Here is a 12,230-nt window from a genome sequence, read left to right as displayed (position 1 = left end):
TACATTTCAATTCTGAGGCAAGAAAGAAATGATGCTTTTGGGTTCTCTGAGTGACAGAACAGTAATAGACTCTTGCATTTTGATTTTTTCATGTGCCGTAATTTTGACTTTCTTTCTTCCCTGAGCACTCTCTTCTGTATTCTCATTAGCTCAGAAAGTCAAAGTTGAGATACCTGTCTGGACAGTCAAAATGTAGAACAATGAGCCTATGACAAAAGCGAGGCATGATATTAATTGTGTATTAAGCTTTATGGGTCTTTGGATCATTCTTCCCTGTGACGATGGTAATAGGAATCTTGAGTGCTATTATATTTCCTTCACAGCAAAGATTATAAAGAGCAGAAGGAATTGCACATGCCTCTCCTCCATCATATCAACACTCAGAGGTTTTGTGTGCATTATCACAATAAGTTCCAAAAGGTTCCACCTTGTTCTTCTGTTCATTTAATTTGATGTAACAGACACTTATTGAGCATCTAATGAGCGTCAGACACTATGTGTAGTGCTGGGGATAGAGAAATAAATAAGTAAGCAGAGATTTTGTCAATAGCAATAGGAAATAGAGGTGTGTGCAGAGGAATTATAGGTTTTAGGTTTAATTTGAATTTTTTTTTTCTAAAAAGAGGATTCAGACATGGTTCCAGTACTCTTTTTGTGGCTTTGGGCAACCAGGTGTCTCTTGTAGGTTTTGGTTTTCTCACTCATAAGCAAAGTGCACTTGAACGCAAATATTTTGGACTTCTGTCAATCTGTGTGAGTCTTCAAATAAGTTTATTATGTTAGAAAAGTTTTTGCTAGCAATGAACCTGAGATCTGAAGTCTCAGTTGAAAGAGTATAAAGACACAGCAGTGAGTTCACACCCTTGAAGTAGCACATACATGTCTATGGGAGGTTGTTTCTTTGAATATCATGGAAAACAGTACCCTTTATGTCATCACCATTTCATGAGAGGCTCCAGACTTATGTCAAAGACTTTTACTTATTCTCTGAAAACTAATTTTGAGGGAAGGAAAACAAATCGATTGCAACCCATGAGTAGCTCAAGAGACCACCTCACATCTCTTGCTGGATATGTTCTCCAGTATATTAATTCAATTTTAGAAAAGCTAAACCACTAGATTTTTCTTTAGTATGTACCAAGTGAATCTGTCTAATGGATGAATCTGATTTTCAAGAGTTTTAGACAATCATATTGAAGAATCTTACCTACTCATCAAAGATGATTAGGTTCTATAGGTGAGAGATTGCAAGTGTAGCACTTATTGTATGATACTTATATATTTGATTTTACTCTGCGAAAGTTAAAGTTTTAAGTTAAATACTAACATTCACAAAGTGATTGAGTCTTATCCCAGAGCTTTGTCAGGAGATATTTTCTTCCTACTTACTAAATAAAGCATATTCTCTATCTACTTAGATTAGTTTCCTGTTTACTGAGATTTCCTAAGTACAGTAAAGACATATTAGCCAGAGAAAGCAGTGGGTTTGGTGGATGGAGAATTGACTGGGAAATTAGCCTTGAATATGAATGTCAGTTGAACCATGTAGTAACTGAGTGACTGTGGTGAGTTATTAAACGTCTCTGAATCAGTTTTCTAACCTGTAGGGAAAAGGCAACATTATTCCCTACCTCACTTAAGTATTGGGAAGGTCAAATAAAATGTTGTTTCTAGAGGGTAGGAAATAAAATAGAAGTACAAACAAATTATTAACTGACCAAAGTTTACAAAGGAGCTGATAGTGCAAGATTCATGCATAACTTCAGAAACAGATAATATAAATTCTCTTTCTAGCTAAGAATCTGCAACAGGTGTAGACATTGACTACCGAATGTGTTTTTCCCAAGATTTGGTTTTATTAAAAATAATTTCCAACCCTGTGTTCTTCATCAGGAGTGCAAAGCATAGAGAGAACACCGTGATCTTTTTGCAATAACTTTGGCCTTTTTTTTCAAAGACCACAGAGAAAGTCTGAAGATAAACATTTGGTCTCTAGTGATTTCTTCCCCATATGATTTTTTCTATTTTCACCATGGTGGTACAGCTGAGTTCCTATTAGAATTCTAAAATTCTGCATAGAGGGTAAATTGGTGCTCCCTGAAATGTGGTTCAGGAATCGTGCCGGTGAGCAGTCATTTGTTACAAGCCCATGAGATAAGCCAAGAAGTAGAGTGTTTGAAACTTTACAGCAAGTTAAGAGGATTTTGTTCTTATTGAATCTTGTAATACAAAATTTGAGTTTGTATTTTGATATTTTTTAAATTAAATTTTTCCAAAAATGCATTTTATTATACTTTACAAAAGCACCAAACCACAATCGACTGGAAGTTAATTTAAAACATCAGATTCTTCAACTCAGACAGCATGAAAATCCCTGCTGTAAAGCAACATAGACAAATTATATGGTGTTGAATTTTCCACTATATAACTTCCCAGATTATTTGTTCTCCTGTTCAAAATATGTTGAGTGGAACTCAAGTTTAAATTAGATAACATCTTGTGATACTTTGAGTATGAATTTTAGCAAAAATAGGGGAAGCATATCAATGCTGTACCCCCTGGTACTGACATTGGGCTGAGTGTCCCGGGGAATATCAGTCTTGTTGAAGAAGTCGAGGAAAATATGTCCATCATAAATCACAGGAAGCGGAGGATGGTAAGTGCTAACAATGAGGTAGGTATAGTTGTAGAGTAGGTAAGACATGAGAGCTACTTCCGGTTAGGAAAGTGAGATTGAAGAACGGACGATGAAAAGAAGGTGAACTTCACCAGAGGCAGAAGTCAGGAGAAGGGCTCTAGTTCCCTTTATATACAAAATCATGGAGACATTAAACCTATGAAGGTATAAATGTATGAACTATGTCCTTGAAACTGATCCTAGACTAGATACTTTTCATTAAATAATGCAAGAGTTAAAAGAAATCTAAGGAACCATTTAGTTTTAATGTCATATCACACGGAAGTAGAAAACAAGTCCAGCCCAGTGAGGTGGTTTGCCCAAAGTCAGATGAGAAAATACATGTGAAGACATCAGCTGGTGCAAAGTCTATCTCATTGTTATCTAGTCTGTGTTCACTGGACTGGAGTGGTTTAATTTGAAGTTGATTATAGGTATCTGTTCATGTTTAAAGGATGATGTATATACATGCAAACAGCACAGGCTATTTTAGAAGCAGCATGATGTATTAGAAAGAACATGGAATTGGGTTCAAAACATAATCCACCAAATTTTGACCTTAGACACATTAATCAACCCATTGAAACCTCAATTTTACCTTGAACAATTATCGTAATACTATAAGAGAATGATGGGCAGAAGTGGGAAACTGCCAGGAGGGTGATGGGAGAGCAGAATTGGCAGTGGAATAGAGAGAATCTGCCTGGGGAAGGGGGACACACCTCATTAACAAGAGTACCTGCATAATGAACTTTTGTATACCTAACCTTGAATTGTACACCACATCTTTAAAATTAAAAAAAAAAAAGATTAAAAAAAAGAAACCAGCCGGGCTCAGTGGCTCAGCCTGTAATCCCGCACCTTTGGGAGGCTGAGGTGAGTGGATTGCCTGAGCCCGTGGGTTCGAGACCCGCCTGGGCAGCGAGACCTCATCTCTACAATAAATCAAAAAATCAGCCGGGCGTGGTAGCGCATGCCTGTAATGCTGACTACTGGGAAGGCTGAGGCGGAAGGATCGCCGGAGCCCAGCAGGTCGAGGCTGCGGTGGCCGGGAGAGGCCACTGCACTCCAGTCTGGGTGACAGAGTGAGACTCCAACTCAAAAAAAAAGAGAAAAAAACCTCAGTTTTCTCATGTCTGGAAGAGGTATTATAATTATTTAGTGTTGGCAAGAGAATTAAGAAAATAAAGTTTTATTTAAGGACGTGACCCAAAGTAGAGTTGACCCTGTACATGCACTATCTTGTTTACTAAGTATACCCACCCAGTTAGCAGAACAGTCATCTACCAAAAGCGTTTATATCTTCCACATTTCCAATCTGAATTTCTCTCGCCGTGTCATGCTGGTTCTCTTGTCACTTTCCTATTGGCTGAATGTCCACTTTGCCATGTTTGTGAAGTGTTTGTAGCAGTACAGTCTGAAGTGTGGTTTCACCCACAACTAGAGTAGGAATTTGGGGGGCAGGGACACAAACCTCTAAGAACTAACTTATTCCCTGCAAGCAACATGTTTCAGTTTCCAGAATCTTGTATCCAGAAATGAAGGTAGGACTTGTTCAACATGAATTCGCTGTTTCGCCTGGCTGACTAGCGGCCTGTAGGTCAAATCATTCATTAGGTATAAAGGTGGGTCTTCTCTTAAAACAAGATAGCGAGCCGGGCTCGGTGGCTCAGCCTGTAATCCCGCGCCTTTGGGAGGCTGAGGTGAGTGGATTGCCTGAGCCCGCGGGTTCGAGATCCGCCTGGGCAGCGAGACCTCAACTCTACAATAAATCAAAAAATCAGCCGGGCGTCGTAGCGCATGCCTGTAATTCCGGCTACTCGGAAGGCTGAGGCAGAAGGATCGCCGGAGCCAAGCAGGTCAAGGCTGCGGTGGCCGGGAGCGGCCACAGCATTCCAGTCTGGGCGACAGAGTGAGACTCCAACTCAAAAAAAATAATAAATAAATAAATAAATAAACAAATAACAAGACAGCTAAAAGATTAGACCACTGCGTGGAAATACAAAGTGGGTTTCAGCAGCTCAGGAAGCATTGTGTGAGCTTTATCCTTAGTTTTGGTCCTGATTATAATATTTGCCAGGAAAAGTTTTGTTTGTCACTTGTAGCTCCAACAGGTAGGCGTTTTTCATAGATGTCATAGCAGGGATGTCCTCATAAAGACCAGAAGACATAAAATACTTCTGGAGAAGAGAATACCCAGCTCACCACACTTTGCAGAAAGCGTACATCACCCCAGCATATGCCACCCCATCACAGTCCCCATTCCAGGTCTGAAGCAAAGTGGGAAGAAGGTGGGCCTGATGCTCCATTGGCCCGTGCCATGCACCCAGGTTGACCTTTCACTCAGTGCGGATTCCAGTTCTCTTGCCTTGCTCTCAGGAATGTGTGTTGATTAAGCACCACAGCTGGGGATATTGTTAGGTCGTTCCGATGCCCTTTCATGTTCAAAGTCGTCCTTTGAACCTTACAAACTCCTGAGGTTGAAACCTTGAGAAGGTTCGTTTATGGGGCTGCTTCCTCTCATTCTCTTCACTATTGTTGGCAACACCATTACCCTGGGAAGCCATTCCTACTCATGTAGGATATCCTGTTATGTGTCCAAATTCTGTCTTTATCATTTAGCACTGGCCACAAATAGAAGGGGAAGGAAATGGATATTTATTGAGAGCTTACTTAGCACAGACCCTCAAGACGCATTATCTCATTTAATCTTCACAACGAAAGCACGAGGTGGAGATTTTTATTCTCATTTTACCTATAAGGGACTTAAGGTCTAATGCATTGATGCTGCTTGCCCGGGGTCACACAACTAATAAATACCTAAACCAAGAGCGGAATCCATGTTTCTAACTTTAAAGTTGGCTTTTCTACTCTATCATGCTGTACTCTAAGAGAAGAATCCCTTCTGGGTAACAGCAAGCATGAACTAATTGGTCATTTCCCTCTTTTGATCTATATTTACATATATATGAGCACATATTTATATATACTTTTTACTGGCTTAAGATCTGAAAATATAGTAATGAAATAAAGAAATAATGTTTCTGACCTCAAGAATTTTATTTTATTTATTTTTATTTTTTATTTTTTGAGTTGGAGTCTCACTCTGTCACCCAGACCGGAGTGCAGTGGCCACTCCCGGCCACCGAAGCCTCGATCTGCTGGGCTGGTGATCCTTCCGCCTCAGCCTTCTGAGTAGCCGGAATTACAGGCATGCACTACCATGCCCGGCTGATTTTTTGATTTATTGTAGAGATGAGGTCTCGCTGCCCAGGCGGGTCTCGAACCCGCGGGCTCAGGCAATCCACTCACCTAGGCCTCCCAAAGGCGCGGGATTACTGGCTGAGCCACCAAGCCCGGCTAAGGATTTTGCAAATGAATCTACATAGATTCAGACATATAAAGAGGTAGCTACACTTCCAGACGAAAAGAGGGCTGATGGGGTAAGTCTGAAGTGACAGAACACACAGAGGGACACTTAGCTCAGGATCAGGAAATACTTCAGGAAGAACTGACGTCTTCACAGAAGTTCGTAGGAAGTGTAGACATCATCTGGAAAACAAATAGAAGATGGGGTTTGAACAGAAGGATCAGTCAATGCAAAGCTGGAGACAGGCGAGAACTCCGTACATTGGGAGAAGAGAGACCTGTTTGGCATAATTTGTAATGGTAAGAGTTGTGTACCAGCACACCGGTGCCCTAACCCCTCCTAGATACCAGGTGCTAGGGACACAAAAGTGAATAAGCCATGGCATCTCTCCTTTGGCAGTATGGGATTTTTGTGTGTGTGTGAAGAAAATAGACATGCAGAGAAATGATGGCTGGGGCCACGATAATGCGCAATAGTGAAAACTATCCAAGACACTGGGGATGCTAGAGTATAAAGAGAGACTAATTTATGCATTTCTGGGAGGACTGCAGTGTCAAAATAAATAAATAAAAGGTTTCAGAAAGGCTCTGAAGACCGAATAGTATTTTGAGGATTGAACAGAGATCCACCAAGTAGGGAAGCCAGAAACATACGTTCCAGAAAAAGGACATGGCGTTTTCAAAGGGGGGCTGTGTGGGATGCTTTTCTTAGAAATTTACAATTAAGTCATTAGTCCTCTCCTTTTGTGTATTTACTTGAATACATTCTTCCCAAAGTGGCAAGAGGGTACAAGATGACATCTTCCGACCAGAAGTTGAAATTCTAGCCTATCGGAATTTCTCAGTTGACTGGAAGTGGGTACAGAAAGAAACTTGAAAAAAATTCACTTTTAAAGGAAATAGATACTCTGGCTACACCAGCATTGAACTTGCAATAAATGATCATGAGATTCTACTCGCCATAAAAATCAAGTTTTTTATCTACTTATATTCCTCATTCCTTGCTTCTAGTTCCCAAAACCTGCTCAGTGTTTGGCTCAGGGTAGGTGTTCAAAATATTTATTGAGTAAGTGTGTTAACCTTGTTGAGGTTTAGTTTTCTCATCTGGAAAAATTAGATGATGTTACCTGGTGAATCACATGGAATCTGGACTTAGCCTGAAAATCGTGAAAATCGAATTGTACAAAGAACTACAAATCATAACTCTCAGACAGATGTAGAAATGAATACACGATGAAGCTTTTATTTAACACATTAGTGAGGTAACCAGTGCAGTGTTACCATCAGTTCAAAGGAGATTCCAAAGAACAGACACTTTTATGGAGCAGGAGTGTTTAGATGAATGCGCAAATGGGAGAGAGACAAGCCTCTTCTGCAGTGGGGGAGGGAGATAAGTTGAATCTTTGCTGGACAGAACTGGCAAGCTGTAAGTGTCCACGGACAGGAATGGATTTGCACTGCTGACACTTATCTTGGGTGTACAGAGATGTAGATTCCCACAGAAACAGATTCAGATAACCTGGAATACCGTGCTATCGATATCACACCATTTTCCCACTGGGGTAGATCATTTCTCGACATTGTCTTTATTATTACTTACCTAATACCATTAATGTAGGAGTTACATGAGACAACATGAAGATATTTTGGAAACAGAAATGATTCCTTCTCATTTTGTTCTATTTTTGATACTTGTTCCTTTTAGTATTGTCGATATTATTCCTTTGTTAGCATGCATTTAAAAGTTATTGGTACGTTTCATTTTTAAAATGATGATAGATTTACTGCTTCTTTTAACTACAAAGATATTGTATGCTCACTGTAACATCAGTCAATACAGAAAGAGATACAGAAAAAGGTAATCAGTAATCCGTCATCTGAAAGTAACCATTTTTATTTAGGATCACATGACACATTCTGTGTTGTTGTTGTTGTTGTTATTTTTTTTCTTGAGTTGGCATCTCACTCGGTTGTCCAGGCTGAAGTGCAGTGGCATGATCATTATGATTACAGTTCACTGCAACCTTGACCTCCTGGGCTCAGGCAATCCTTCCACCTTGGCATCCTGAGTAGCTGAGACTTTAGGTAACATATACAAATGGCCAACAAACATGTGAAAAAATGTTCAACACCACTCATCAGGGAAACACAAATTAAAACCACCATGGGATTCTACCTTACACCAGTCAGAAGGGCCATGATTTTAAAAAATCAAAAAACGATAGACGCTGGTATAGATGTGGAAAAGAAGGAACGCTTATACACTGTTGGTGGGACTGTAGATTATTACAACCTCTAAATGGAAAGCAGTATGGAGATTCCTCCAGCAACTAAAAGTAGATCTATCATCTGAACCAGCAATCCCACTACTAGGTATCTACCCTAAGGAACGGAGGTCATTATGTTCAAAAGACACCCGCACCTGCATGTTCACCACTGCACAATTCACAATTGCCCAGATGTGGAATCAACCTGAATGCCCATCAGCCAATCAATGGATAATGAAAATGCGGTGTCTATACTCCATAGAATACTATGCACCCATAGTAAAGAATGAAATCGCGTCCTTTGTGGCAACGTGAGTGGAGCTGGCGATCACCATCCTAAGTGAACTGACTCAGAGACAGAAAACCAAACACTACATGGTCTCATCCATATGTGAGAGCTACACGGTCACAAGGATGGAAATAATAGACACTGGGGACACCAATAAGCGGGGAATGGGAATGGGGAGGAGGGCTAGGGTTCAGAAACTACCTCTGGGGCACAATGTTCACATGAGGGGAATGGGCCACCTAAGACCCAGTCCCACCACCACACAATATGTCCTTGTGGCAAACATGCATGGGTACTCCTTGAATCTAAAATAAATCTTTTTTACAAACAGTAGAAAAAATAATAATAATTCGCATCTTACCAGAGTCTTAACCTATGTGCCTGAGCAAGTACCATTCCTCTTTTCCACCTCTTTATTTCCTTAAGCTGGAATGTAGCTCTTACTGCGGTGAAAGTACCAAGCAGGTTTCTGAGATGAGGACTCATGAGAAGCTCACAGATACGAGATGTTGGCCTTATGAAAGCTGAGAACATTTTGAGGGCCTGATGCCCCTGCAGCCATCAAGAGACATGACCTCCAGAGCCTCAGAGGAAGGGTAGGATAAATAGCAAGAGGCAAGACATATCACATTCAGTCCCTGTAGGAGTTGTTCCCAAGTAGGTTTGTCCCCTCCACACCATGTGTCTGCCTCTTTCTGACATGTTTTTTTCCCCAGCTAGCTCCAAAGTTCCTCCAGAAAAGGGGCAACATCTGATCATCTCTGTATCTCTTTTTTTAAAAAAAAATTTATTATAAAGATGTGGCGTACAATTCAGGGTTAGGTATATAAACATTGATCATGCAGGTATCCTTGTTGATGAGATATGTCCCTCCTTCCCCATCTCTGAATTTCCTGCAACCATCAAAGAAATAATAGATCGTCAGTTCCCGGTATGGATGAGCAAATGACTATACGAGGTCATTTTCACTTATGATACACCTCTGAAAGAGTTTGACCGAAACGACCATAAAATTGCTTGACAAGGAGCATCCCTCTCCATCTGTGGCTCTTGAAGCTGTACTTCTCCCACCCGAATTCCTCAGATGTGGGAGACAAAAAGCAGCCTGAACTCTTCGTCTTCCACATTGCCTCCGTTTTCCACTCCCATTCAGCCATGAGGACCGATGATCTGACGACCAAGAACTGTTCTATTAGCCCTTCCTCTCCATCTCATTTTCCTTCCTTCGCTTCTGGTGGTCACACTCTTTTCCCTTTGACTACTCAACAGCCCCCGAGGAGTCTCCAGTGTTGCTGTTTGCAATCCATTCTCTCCTAGGGGCAAGGACAATCATTTGAAAACTCAGATCTGACCATGTTGTCTCCTTATTTAATATTTTAATGAATAATCCCTCTTGCCTCTAGCTGTAGGTTTCAAACTTGTATCAGAATCACCTGGATATCAACTTAAAACATGGATTTGCTGGGATCAGCTCTCATCGTTTCTGACTCAGTAGGGTTAGGATAGGGTCTGGTAATTTGCATTTCTAACAAGTTCCTGGGCCCTGTTGATTCTTTTAGAACCACTACCGTTTAATAATAAACCAGATTCTTCCTTGAGGGTTTTATTGTGCTACTTAGGATATTCTTACATTTATATTATACGATATCAGTTCACATTTCTGGATTAGTATTCTGCTACTTCTACCCTCTCTTCTCTCTCTTTTTCCCCCTACAGTGTTTATTTTACAGGTAAACCCTGAGCTTTGTGATGGACTTATCTAGGATTTCTGGTAGCGGGGCACGGGTACCCAGACCTCCACACTTTTGGATTCACAGCACCATGGTTCAGCTACCAGCAGTGTCCGGCCATACTGAATAAGGATGTTTCTATCTCCTTCTTGGAAGCCTCAGCCCCATATTTTTGGTAACAGACCACCAGGGCTTTGGAGATAGACTGAGGATAGCATACATCTGGGCCACATGACCACCACCCTTCACTCGGACATGGATATCCACACCAGCAAACAGCTCCTTGCCCAGAAGCAGAACTGGTTCCAGTAGCTTATGCTTGCAGCGTGAGCAGCTCCATCACCTGGGGCTGCCCCGCCCGATCACCTCCATGATGCCGTTGTGCGCCCCAGCCGTGACCATCTTATTTTGTCCCAAGACCCTCACCGACCGCTGAGGGTCCTTGAACGGCATGGCCACTGGTGTAGATGAAAGTTCTCCACCGTGCAGTGCCGAACCAGAAAAGCTCCTCTCTTCTCTTATTTGAGACACACATGGCTTTCCTTCCAGTCACACCAAATCAATAACCATTCTCCACGCATTCCTTATTCTTCTCCTGTTATGCTTGATATCGAGCTTCTTCTTCAACTCTGAGCTGTAAAATTTCTGCTTATACATCAACAACCAAAATTATTCGTGAAATAATCTTGGTCCATACCTGAACTACCCTTGCCCGAAAGCATCAATGCAGAATCAGATCATTGGCAATGTTCCCTGTTTACTCTCATTCTGCTTCTTCCATGAACTCCTGAATTAGAAATGCTTATTTCTATGTCAATGTACTTAGCTCAATTATAAACACCTTCTTTTCTTCTTTTCTTCATCCCTTCCTTCCTTCTTTTCTTCCCCCCCCCATTTAAAAAAAATTACATAACAACACAATGAATGATTTCTATCAAAAATGTATGGAATTTAGTTGTATTTTTAGTGCACCTTAGTTTAAGAAATGAGCTATCAGATCAGCTCCTAGTATTGTCCATTGCTAGATACATGGGTACTCAGGAAAGGAATAGGCAAATGGATGAGCAGAAAGAGTTACAAGGAACCACTTTTATTCTGGCTGGTCATGTAGTCACAACCAATGCCAGTTTTACAGGAGCAGTGCTTGTGAAGAAAGACGTCATGACAGCAAACTGGCTCCTTATATCTACATTTGGACAGAGGGCAAAGTTAAACACAACATATTATTATCCTACTGATAATATGTTCACATATGAACACGTATCCTAGCTAAGATCTTGATACCTACTCAGTGCTGGGTTAAACATAAAGTAAAAGTGATTATATCCAGAACATCAAGAATTGTTGGCATAATCAGTCACTTTTCCAAAAGTATATCAAAATTTTCCTAAGGGTTTCTCTGAATTCCTTGAGAGCTATATCAGTCACTTTAAAATCTACTGTGGTGTCATGATCTGGGTCAAGTTTTCTCTTCTTCCCTTGTTAACACATTTTAAGCCAGATTTTCACTTGAAAATTCTTTGAATGGGACTCAAGGAAGTTAATCTCCTGAGTTTTTTGTAACATTTGTAATCTCACTTTGCAATTGACTTGCTATCATTCAGTAAAAGTCTTCTTAAGCAACTCATGAAAATGAAAATATATCTTAATAGTTAACTTTAAACATATAGATTAACATTTCTTTCACCAATCTTTGAATAAAGGACCGAGGCCTTGCCTTTGGTCATGAGTCCATAAAACAGATTCTGTGTCATCTTTCTTTTCTAAGCTATATACATAATACATTTATCTATAATTTCTACTTTGTGCTTCTTTAGAATGGAGAGACAATGTAAAAAGCATGAACAGCAAACTTAACACAAAATCCTTCAATATTTTTAAGTTTCTTCAATCTTTCA

At 40.5% G+C, this 12,230-nt stretch overlaps 1 pseudogene; it reads right to left on the bottom strand.

Annotated features, from left to right (window-relative positions):
- Nucleotides 1–10,361: 10,361 nt before the first annotated feature.
- Nucleotides 10,362–10,785, bottom strand: LOC110596835 (annotated as a pseudogene).
- Nucleotides 10,786–12,230: the final 1,445 nt, after the last annotated feature.

The sequence above is a fragment of the Carlito syrichta genome, unplaced genomic scaffold (assembly GCF_000164805.1).
Source record: "Carlito syrichta isolate Samal-C Ts95f unplaced genomic scaffold, Tarsius_syrichta-2.0.1 Scaffold314698, whole genome shotgun sequence".
Taxonomy (NCBI): Eukaryota; Metazoa; Chordata; class Mammalia; order Primates; family Tarsiidae; genus Carlito; species Carlito syrichta.
This window is presented reverse-complemented; position numbering and strand designations above follow the sequence as displayed.